Source organism: Canis aureus, chromosome 33 (genome assembly GCF_053574225.1).
Source record: "Canis aureus isolate CA01 chromosome 33, VMU_Caureus_v.1.0, whole genome shotgun sequence".
NCBI lineage: Eukaryota > Metazoa > Chordata > Mammalia > Carnivora > Canidae > Canis > Canis aureus.
In genome coordinates, this window is record NC_135643.1 from 26,279,648 (window position 1) to 26,291,882 (window position 12,235).

The following is a 12,235-nucleotide window of genomic DNA, read 5'->3' on the forward strand; positions in this document are numbered from 1 at the left end:
AGTATTTCACTGTGGTTTTGATTTACATTTCCCTGATGATCAGTGATGTTGAGCATCTGTTTATGTACCTGTTGGCCATCTGCATGTCTTCTTTGGAAAAATGCCTATTCAGATCCTCTGCCCATTTTTAAATCAGACTTGGAGGTTGTTTTTTTTTTTTTTTTTTTAATATTGAGTTGAATGAATTTTTTATATATTTTGGATATTAGTCCCTTATCAGATATATGATTTGCAAGTATCTTCTTGCATTTAGTAGGTTGCCTTTTTTATTTTGTTGATGGTTTCCTTTGCTGTATGGAAGTGTTTTAGTTTGACATAGCCCCACATTTCATTTTTATTAGAGCTTCTTTAAGAGGGCATTTTATTGAGCACAGGGTGGAGTCACAGAGAGCAGCTCAGCATCTCTCATTCCTGTAACTTCTATTTTCTGCTATGGCCTATAGGGAGTAACCTTTACTAATAAACTCTTCATACTTATGAAGATTGTAAATGAGTATATGGATTGTTTCTTTTTTGAGACAGAGCTTTAAATAATTGGACAACTTTTTAAAAATCTGGTCAACAGATCAAATAACTAGTCTTAATATTTTTGCTACAGTAAACCCTATTTTCAAGACCAAGTGTATTCTATTAAGTGCATTTTGCTTTAAGGTTGAAGCAGCCATGACAAAGTATAGAAGAGATTTCTTAAATATTACACAAATAAAAGCTCCCTTTTTTTCCTATATGAATTAATATGAAGGGTATTTTGTTTTCTTGGCAGTTTGAAGTTAGTGTTAGAGAGTTTTGGATCTCCTGGCATCATTTCTTACAAACAGTAAATGATTTCTAATGAGATTAGTTATGTAGGGATGTGTAATGCTGTATTAGAGACTTTTTCCTGCATATTAATATAGAAAAAAGAGATGGAAAATGAGGAATTTGGGCGTGGGATTTGGAATTTTGAAAACAGGGATTAAGTGGAAATTGTATTGTTTCTCTGTATGATGTGTAATACAAATCTGTGCAGCAGCGTTAAAATGGCAGATCTGACTTCTAGCCTTTGACAGTAAAAGATCTGCTACAATAAGTCGGACCCTTGATCATGTCTGGAACTTGGATTTTGGAATGTTAGGGGTCTCCCCATCCCTAGAATGGTTAAAAGTGACTCACTCTGCCTAAACTCTGCAAACAATATGGTTTATCCCAAACACCTGTTTTCCTTCTGGGAGTCTGGAATCCATGTGCCAGGGAGAGGATGCCTACAGGACCAGCCTCCAAAAACCTGGGCACTGAGTTTCAAACAAGCTTCCTCAGTTGGCAACAGCCACCAAAGAGTTGTCACAACTTATTGCTGAGGGAATTAAGTGCAACCTATGTGACTTTCTTTGAAACTTACACCTGGTTTCCCCTAGACTTCGTCCCATGTGTCTTCCTTTGCTGATTGTGCTTTGTGTCATTTTTAGTAATAAGTCATAGCTATGACTATGATTATATGTTGTCTTATGAGTTCTCCTAGCAAATCCCCAAATGTAGGGGTGATCTTGGAGAACTTCAACACAGCACCTTACTCACTATTACTAAAAATCTTCAGTGTATCACTCATCTATTGAGTTTTTCCTATGTGCCCAAGAATTTCTTAAACTTTGGGAATATAATCATGAATAAGGTATGATCTCTATTAAGAATCCTATGGTTCAGTGTCATGATTCTCACCCAAGATTGATTTTTGTCTCCCAGGAGACATTTCATGTCTGAAGACATTTTTGATTGTCACCATTGGAACAGTTCTCCTGGCATCAATTGAATAGAAATCAGGTATATTGCTAAACATCCTACAATATGAACAAAACAGTTCCCCCACAAACCTCCAAAAATCGTCCAGTCCAAAATATCAATAGTGCCAAGGATGAAAAACCCTAATCTACTGGAAGAAACAGACACAAAAATAGGTAATTTTAATAGGATGTGAAAACTGTTCATTGACCTCCTGTCTTCCAGGGATCTTGCCCACTCCCTTACGTTAACCACTCACTCCCACAATCAGGGCCCTCCACCTAACACCTTTGCACTTTCTTTTACTCTCTTGTGGACTCTGATGAGGTTAAACTTCATAGTCAATTCACAATAGCCATTCCCTTTCCTACCCCCTACTTCCCCTTAACTGGCTCCCTCTGTAGGCCCCTCTTGACCAATCCCAGTACTACTAACCTGAGTTTATGCCTACTCCAGACCCACAATGCAGTTGACCTGGACTAATTTTACTTTAAATTCATAGTCACTGACCATCACGTGTGCCCTGCATGCTGTGCTGCCATTACATTTCTGCAGAATCTTCCTTCTCTCACCCATTTCATACCTTGCTCTCTCTCTTCAAATGCTCTACACTTGCTGTCTTTTCTTTTTTCTCAGGTTGCTCACCCTGTTTGCAGTTTCACTGAGAAAATGAAGGCAATCAGAAAAGAACTTGCACAAACTCTCATTGCCATAGCCACTGGCTTCTATGCAACCAGCACACATTGTCTGCCTTCTTCCTGTGACAAAGGATGAACTTTGTTTATCAACCATCTAGCAACCTCTCTCACTTGCTGAAGGAAATCAGAACTCCAGCACCTCTCTTTTCTCCCACATGGTTGTTTCCCTCTCTATTGAATCTTCCCTACTGGCATCAAAATACACTTCTTTCCCCATCATAAAAAAAACTTCCTCTCCTGACCCCACCTTTTCCTCTCATCACTGTCCCATTTCTCTCCCCTCACAACAAAACTCCTTAGAATAGTTGATTATATTTACTGCTTTAAATTCCCCTTCTATTCTTTCCTGAACCAATTAAGGTTTTTACTATTTTTCCAAATCTGTTCTTACATCCTGCCCTGGTATGTCATCTTTCAGAGTCAGATAGGGGTGGGGAGCCCAGGGCACTTCCTGCACCCCAACATGTGTGGAAGCCCTCAGCTTCTCTGTTAACCCAAACCCCCTCCTCTTGTTTCTTTCATGGATTGCATAGTCCACTCTCATTGCTCTGAATCATGACTTCACTTTACCTCTTCCTCCTAATCACTTTGTTGTCTTCGTGGCTATAAGCTCAATTCCAATGAAAAATGAACCAATTAGTGAATTCATATTTCTAAGCCAGGCTACATCATATACGGGCTACCAGGCCATAGGCTAGGTTATTTGGTTCAGGTATATATTGCCAGTCCAAACACTGATCATACCAAAAAATAGCCCATTATTGCTTCTCTGAGTTGGCAGTTGAGGGCAACTCAAGGCAACTTTATCAAAGAAGGAACACTGTGTGCATTGAAGACAATGAGATATAGTCAGTATAGTGGCACTTGGTAAATTTTCAATTATTCCCTCCCTCTCCAATGGCATGGGTCACGTACTGTCTGTTGTAATATGGTAATCTACATGTGTTACATGTGGCATCTCTTAAATTTAAGTGCCTATACTCAAAGACTACATCTTAGCTATCTCTATCTTTCGGCCATTGACTGTGTGTCCTCAGTGTGATAAGTCTATATTAGGGCAGTATAAAAGAAACATTTACACTTAGGAGGACCTTGAATCTGAAGCATATTTTCCCAAGTCTCACCACGCTTCATTCCCTCCTCATGGCTGACCATCTTTGCCGCTGCTTCTGCTACCTACTTTTGGGTCCCCAATTCTATTCTACACTATAAACTGGATAGGAAGTACAGTGACTTTCTTGTATTTATTGCTGTGTCCCCAGAACCTTGTTCCACAGCCAAGTCATCATGGGTGATTGGCAAATGTTGATTGAATAAATGGCAACTGAGCATTGGTCCAGGATCAGTACCTTTGGCTTCATTTTTGTGGCTCTCTGGCAGGCCCTTTGGGATCCAATATTTTCTGCAGCTTCATCTATTGATCATATGCTTTTCTCTCCTTCATTCCATACCCTTTCCCCAAATCCATGGCAAGGTACAGTGCATTGAAAAGGGCCAGGATGCAATACATTTCTAGCATATTATCTTCCTGGAAATGTAACCCACCACCTTAAAGGCCTAATGCTATTAATATGTCTCCCTATGTTTCCTCAGTCCACCATTACCATGCACAATAGAAAAGAAATAAGCAAAAAGAGAGAGAGAGAGAGAGAGAGAGAGAGAGAGAAAAGAAAGAAAAGAAAAGAAAAGAAAAGAAAAGAAAAGAAAAGAAGCCCTTTAATAATAATGAGAATGCTACTACTAATAAAAAATAAGCACTACATTGAAGTTAAATTACATGTCTTTTACAGGACTGGGAAATTTTAATATGGTTCCATGCTTAAGTGCTTATTGTTTAGGGAGGGATTTTTGGTTTACATGGTCTCCAAATTATTTTTTTCTTCTTTACCATTAGTATTCCTATTTTGGCCATTTCACAGATCATTAACATCTCTACTAGAGAAGAGGAAATATAAATAGAAAGGAACTAAAATCCAAATTTATAAACTGAGTTGTTTGTCCATAACTCTAACAGTTAAGAAAAAAAAAGATGAGAAAGAAAAAACTGTAGCAGGAGTAGGAATCTGAAATCAGTGATGAGAATGAAATGTGAAACCTATCCTATGGAATTCCTTTATAGTATTCATTACATGATAGGTCTTTTTTTTTTTTTTTTGTAAAAAGGGCACATATCCTCAGCATGAGCATATACATGTGTGAGAGAGCCTGGTTTGGAAGTGTTGATGTGATGGGAATGAGCCAGAAGAGTGAATTATACACATGTTTGAGTTGAAGCTGCTCCTGGCAAGCTGTAAATTATGACACAGTCATTTAGAAGAGAGTCCATAATTGCTAGAGGAATTTCTGTGTTAATCATCAGGAGACAGATTCAATAATACAAAAATTAAAAAAAAATCAGTGCCAGCTTATATAATATTCTCCCTCCCTTCCCAAATCAATTATTGGCTCTTCTCTGTCAATGACAGAGAAATGATAGCAACTTAATTAGCTATTTTTCCATTGAAAAAAACCACAGTGTTGCAATTCAAATGCACCCATATAAGTTAACCAGGAGGTATGTGGTTACAATGTAGGTTTCTAAGAATCACAAAATCAACCTCTGAGTTCAAATAAAATGACAATTTAAAACATAATTTTAGCTCTTATTTGAGAAAATTAAATCCTGTTTTTAATATAAAACACTTTTTTTTTTGGCTCTGCAGTTGCTATATTAGACCAAAAATTCATGTCAAAGAAAGTCAGTAAAGATTTTCTCCAGGAGAGGTATTTTTTAAATAATTTTAAAACGGCTAATATTTTCTGTCAACCTGATTATCTAACTCTGTAAAATAATCCTATGAATTTTAAAACCACTATTCGAGTACCCACTCTTCACCAATAAAGTGGCAGTGATATAGATGAGAATATTTCTATAATTCTTTCTAATCATTATTTAAAACCTGGAAGCCTTAAGAAAAAAATGATTGATACCTACGACTTCATAAAACCATAGTATTTTTATATGAAGATAATACTTTCATATAAGCAAAAGTAAAAAAACACTACAAACTGGAAGAAAATATTTTCAACATGTATGGTAGAGGGTAAATATCGCTTTTGAAAGAAAGTTCTTAAAACCTGATTAAAAAAAAAATAGCCACTAAATATATGAAATGATTCCCAACCTCACCAATAATTCCAACTTAAACAAGAAGAAATTAATTTTACTTATAAGACAGGCCAAGATGGGGCACCTGGGTGGCTCAACCACTGTCTTCGGCTCAGGTTGCAATCCCGGTGTCCTGGGATCGAGTCCCGCATCAGGCTCCCTGCAAAGAGCCTGCTTCTCCCTCTGCCTGTGTCTCTGCCTCTCCGTGTCTCTCATGAATGAATGAATGAGTGAATGAATGAGTGAATGAATGAATAAAATCTTTTTAAAAAGACAGGCCAATATCAACAATAATAACATCCAAAACTGATGTATGTAAGGGAAAATTAGCACAATCATACACTTTTGTGGAAGTATAAATCATTACATTTCAGCAAGCTTTTTAGCACTATTTCTCAGAATCAAAGCACACCATCACTCTGACACTGCAATGCACATAGTGAAGCTATCCTACATTAATACAGAAACATGAAACATACAAACATGGTCCCCTTAATGGCATTTGTCATTGCAAAAAAATTAGAAACCACATAAAAATGTGTCAGTAGGAACTGATTAAATAAATCACCATAAAATCTTACAACAGTCATGTATCCATTGTGTAATTTCAAGAAAACCTTCAGGTATGGAAAAGGTCAGGAGAGTGAAGAAAGAGCAAAATTGCTTAACATGTTAACATTAAAAGTTAACTTTAGAATAAATTACAAAAATGCGTGAAGTCAACCCCACTCCCACAGGCTGGGGCTGTTAACAGCTTGGCATGCATCCTTTCAGAGACAGATCTGTGTATGTTTTGAAGCCATGGCCAGCTCTGCTCTTACTAAACCAAGTTACAGTTAAATATTAGTTTCTAAATTTCATAAGATACAGAAGTAAACAGTGCCAAAATAATTACATGTCTCCGTCTACAGTATCCAAAAGAACTGAAATCCCAGCAGAGACATCAGGCATCATGTAGCTATGCTTGCTGGAGAAAAGAGTTTAATTTCTCTACTTCCTCCATGGCTTCTTAAATATCTTGGACAATGCAAGCAATGCAGCTTCTCTAAGCCCTCATATTTGTCTTCTAAACTTCCTGGTTTCACCTCATCTGTTATAGGTGATCTGCTTCCTTATTTTAGAGTAATAATGTTTTACCATTTCCATCATCTCTCCTTGCAGTGGCTCCTTTGTATTCTTGGCAGCTCTACCCTTTCTCTCTCTCTCTCTCTCTCTTTCTGTTTCTGTCTCTCTCTCTCTTTCTCAAATCCAAATGTTTTATTTAAATGATTTTAATTCAATAAATATTGAACAATGATTAGAATTGGAACAATTGCTATTAAGAGTGTTTAGACTCCTGGCTGACTTGCAAGTCCCATTTAAACCAATCAGCAGCTAGAATTAGTTCAATTTATTATTTTCTTTGGAGCTGATCTGTCTTCTTTCACTGCCTTGTAGACTTTCCTTACTTCCTTCTTCCTTCTCTTTGTTTACTGCTTCCTCCTTCCTTCTCTTTCCCTCCCTGCCATTCCTGCCCCTCCTCTCATCACCATCAGCCCTACTTCCTCTTTCCATAATGTTTCAGCCACAATATTTGTTAAAACAGAACCTGAAGGGTTGCTCTGGGAACTAAATCACAATGTATGGCTTCTCCTATGGCCTTTAGCAAGAAAAGATCACGAGCACACTTGGTCCTCTTCCTCCCGGCTACAGCCTACCCTGGGACAGGCAGGGAGCAAAGTCTCCACTGGAGGGGAAAACAAATCTTTTACTTGCAGAACGTAGGCCAGTGTATGTTGCCTTCTGTATACAAGGACCTCTATGCTTTGATCATTATCTTCTATTACAGTTTTTGAGACATCCTGTTGCTCTCAGTTCTACCAACCTATCTCATTATCTGTGACTCCTTGCCCCCATGCACATTTCACTTCAGTCATCTGCATCTAATTGTTACCCTTACCTCATTTCTGCTTTCACCTGTTTCTTTGGTAACGTAATGGCAGCATGCGCAATGAAGACTCTCTTCAATTGGTCAAGAAATACTTCAAAGTTCTGTTTTAACATTCCTACTAACTACATAATTCTTTATTGCTTTCCAATAATGTGAAGAGATGAGATAGAATGGAAATAACATGACAAATGAACCTAAGCCCATGAAAGCTAACAAAGGTTTACTTGTTGGTTCTTGATATTTGGAAGTCAAAAATAGCAGGTCTGCTATTAAAACATTATACTTGTGAGTTTCCAAAAGGAACATAGGAGATGTTGTGAAGAGAGGTTATTTCAGCCCCTTAAAATATGAAATTTACTAAGAGAAACACCACAATCTTTCCTTGCCTTGTGGCTCTTTCTCATCCACTCTCTCATTCCATAAAAGATCTTTCTAATAATCTAATCTCTTCTTCAGAATCTCTGACCCTTATTGTGACATCCACCTACATATTTAGACTTCCCTGCTACTATTTTCCCATTGTGCATCTTAGTGACTCCTCAGTATTCTATGATATAATCCCCTTGTTGTTGATGCTATACCCTCCACCTAAAACCCCTTCCCCACCCCTCTGCTTGTCTCCTTTCCTCTGCCAACTGTCTTGTTAGCTCTAGAGGCCTCACTCTGTTAAAGAGCCTAACTCCCAGGCAAGCATAGGCACTCTTTTCTCTACTCCTCTTGTCCTCCGCTTCTTACTAGTGCTTCCATTATAGCTCTTATGCATATTACTGCACGTTTATATGTGCTCTTGTAAAACCTTTGCTTAGTATAGCCAGCTTACCACTACATTGTACTTTTCAGCATTCGGAAACTATACCTTTTGATGCCCGTGACCTCCACATCTAAGATGGTACCTGGCATTTAGAAGGCACCTGTATCAGGGTGTGTTCTTGTTTATAGGCCACTAAAACTAATTATGGCTAAGTTGATCAGAAAAGAGATACACTGATAAAAAAAAAATATTGGGTGGACTACGAACTTAAGAGGAAGGAAGAATAGAGAAATAGGCTCAGAACATAAGTAGGAACCAATGGATTCATGGCAGCAGAACCAAAACTAAAGCCATATTACAAGAAAGTCTAGCTACCTTGCTACCACTCGTACTAGGCTTCCACCCTTGTCAGATGTCACTGTGTGGTGCTACCGCCACTGGACTTTTAATACTTTCAAATCATTTCTAGTTCCTTGCTTCACTGCCTCCATATTCAAAATTCTAAGTAGAAGCATCCAGAGCATGGTTCATGAACCTATACCTTGACTTATAGGTAGTGGTAATAGATAGAGAAAAGTAGACTTCACACCTCACCAATCTATACAATGGAGAATCCCCCCAACAAGAAGGAAAATTATACATTAAGCAGCCACAAAAAAATTGCAAATGCCCATGAGAGTTACCAAGTATTATCACATTTACCACATTGTCACCATGTAAGGTGCATTTAATGATTTTGAGCCCAGCTTTAAGGATAATGAACTGATTTTTACTACCTTTGCTTATTATACAACTCTTCTATGGCTCAATTTTTTATTTGGAAATTATAGATAACAATGATATTAATTTTTATGACAGTTGTAACAAATTACTACAAACTTAGCAACATAAAACAACACAAATTTATTATCTCAAAGTTTGTAGGTCAAAAGTCCAGGTGGGCTTGGCTGGTTTTGGTGTTCCAGATCCCACAAGGGGCAGCAGGGCTGCATTCCTTTTTATAAGCTCCAGGGGAGAATCCATTTCCTTGTTTATACAGTGTATTAGCAGAATTCGGTTTCTTGTGGTTATAGGACTAGGATCTCATTTCTTTGCCAACAGCTGAAGGCCACTCTCAACTTCAAGAGGTCTTGTGTATTCCTTGTCTTGTGTCCCCACCTCCTTCCTGCATCTTCAAAGCCAGTTCCTGCAAAGCAATTAGCATTGTTTTTTTTTTCTTTTTTGTTTTCTCCTCTTAATTAGTCATAACAGTAATAAAAGATAACATTTGAGGTCACTTACTCTTCGTCAAGCACTAAGATCAGAGTTTTACTAATGAATCCCCAGTAATCTTACTTTAGCACTTCTCAGCGGTGTGGGGGAACCTGCTCCTGTCAGTCTTATGGACAGAGCTAGCTTTGTGATTTGCAGGGCTTAGTGTAAAATGAAAAATGCAGGCACAGCATAGACAGGAGAGTCAATCTCCCCTACCCACAGGCCTGTATCCTAACTTGTGCCAGATGAAGTAACACTCAGTAACTGGATGAGGAGTGGGTGAGAGGCCAGCAGAGTTGCCACTGACAGAACGATGGCAAATCAGCCCAGGGCCAGGAAGACCAGTGCTTTGCCCTACCCTGAAATGCTACATGTTGCACACCTCAAGGCACCATGTGGTTGGTCGTTCTCCTCAAGGAATCTCCGTATTAGAGGTCAATGTTGGCATATGGTTTTACAGGTTGGATATTGGGTGGTGGTTTAAAGAGAATAGTCTTAATAAGGGAAAAGTCTCCCACAGAAGCTCCATCCCTTATCACAATGGCTGCTTTGCTCATGTGCCTATGTTCTAGCCCTGGGGTAGCTGATGACACTTTGTTGACATTAATCAGCCAAGTTATTTGAGCTACTTTGATTTAAGTGTCTTTTCTGTGGTAGCTACTCTGACAGACATTAATAATTAATTAATAACTAATTAATATGAAGGTTTTAAACTTTGTGCCCATTCCTATATATCCATCCAGATGCCTCGACCCCATACCTTTTAGTCTCTGGCCACCCAATCTTTCTCCTTATTAGTCATTGTGCACAGGTCCATATACCCTTTTATCCAAAGTATATGACCAGATGTACCACCCAAAGCTCTGCCTATTGGAGGGGCAGGGCATTCTCTCATCATTGTCTTTAACAGACACTCAGTATGGCTGTAGTGAATTTGCAGTTCATTTTGGGTATCAACATACCAAGCTGGCATTCATACACCAAGTTTGGGCTTTGTTTTCCTCAATCATCTTTTTGTAACTAAATTATAACTGAAATTGTGAGCTAAGTGGCTGCTGGTACAATAATGGCAGATTAAATGGGAGTCATCTGGCTTTTGCCTTTTGCTTATCCTCGATTCTAGATGTGCTGCTTGTATTTTACAATGGATTGTCCGCTCAGTTGTGCATCTCACAGACCCTGGCTGTAATGGGCAGTTTCAGATATATAGTCATGCACTCCTTTTCTACCATTTTCCGGTAGTATGCAAAGAGTTGTTTTCAAAAGGCATAAAATTCTCTGTGTGATTTTGATGTTCTTCAATTGTACTGTGCTACACCTAGGTGTGATTTTTAAAATTTTCTTGGTATTTGTTGGATTTGTTAAACGATATTGGTATCTTTCAGAAAAATTCTAAGCCATGGTATCTTCAAATATTTCTTCTGCTTCAGTGTTTCTTTTTACTCAAACAAAAATCTCAACTAAATATATATATATATATATATATATATTTATATATATATAAACATTTGTGTGTTTGACATTTTCTATTGATTTTCCATATACTTTGACCTATTTTTGATTTTTTCCATCTCTGTTTTTCTGGCCTACTAAGATGATCTTGTCAGTTGTTCTTTTTTCTAATGTAGTAATTCTTTTATTAGATGTGTATAATCTGTCATTCAACTAGTCCATTTATTTTTCATTTTAATAATTAGTTTTCATTTCTGGTTCTGTTTCATGCTTTTTCAAATTTGCTCATGTTTGTTTTACTTATTAAAATATATTCATAATTATATTCTGCATCCTATAATTCTAAAATATGAAGTTTGCATATCTGTTTGTTTCCTTTTTCACATAGTTTATTTCCTTGTATTTAATGATTGTTTTTAATTATATGGTGCTCTTATGCCTTAGAACTTCATCTGTAGAAACATGCTATCACCTGGTTTAAAGGAAGGTTATTCTAGAAAAAAATTTGTCTTTGTTCCATTTGGGTATCTGGGGCGGGGACAGACGGGGAGGGGGTTGGCTACCCAGGTAGCATGTATTTGCATCACAAAATTGAATTATGTTTGCACAAAGGAACACTTTTAGTTTTTTCTACTAAATAGCAAGTTTTGAGACTGGTAGTCTTCCTGATAGTTTCCTGAAAAGAAAGAGGAGGCAGATTTATTTCTAGTCAATATACACTATGGGTGTAAAGTCCTTTGTGACCCCAGCTTTATGTGAGGGATTTCTTATTAGACTCACACTTTAAGTGCCTTCCAGAATGTTTTTTCCTTTCCTTAAATTTTATAATCTCACAAAAACCAGTGCTCACGTTCTCATGGTGTGGTTAATACCCTCAAGAAACAAACAAAACCTGTTTCAAGTGTTATCTGTACCCTTTTCTTGGTACCTAGGTGCACCACAGATTCTGGCCTGCATATTCCTTATTTTTTGCCTTTAATGAAAGCAATTATAGAATATTTTTCTATACTTTACCCAGAATTTTTTCTCAGAACAGTCTAGAGGCCTAGTCTGCTATTGCTCTAGAAATCTCTTCTGGCCTTTTTCCACTTAACGTGTTAGTATCTGTCCCATTGTTATAACTGTTCATAATCTAAGTCTGGTATAAATTATTTGCCTCCAAGTGACAACAATAACAAAAATGACTAGATAAATGCTATAAATAGTTGCTTTTTTCTCATGTAACAAGAAGTCTAGAGGTAGGCATT

At 37.6% G+C, this 12,235-nt stretch overlaps 1 protein-coding gene and 1 long non-coding RNA gene across 4 annotated transcripts in view; one reads left to right on the plus strand and one right to left on the minus strand.

Moving 5' to 3' along the window:
* LOC144303802 (uncharacterized) overlaps positions 1 to 12,235 on the plus strand; it is a 113,220-nt gene that overhangs the window by 70,073 nt on the left and 30,912 nt on the right. The gene's annotated exons all lie outside the window — the stretch shown is intronic.
* The window catches only part of LOC144303806 (uncharacterized), an 81,118-nt gene continuing 74,827 nt past the window's right edge, over positions 5,945 to 12,235 (minus strand). The window contains exon 2 of the long non-coding RNA XR_013370779.1: positions 5,945 to 9,468. This is a non-coding gene — a long non-coding RNA (uncharacterized LOC144303806). The remainder of the gene's footprint in view (positions 9,469 to 12,235) is intronic.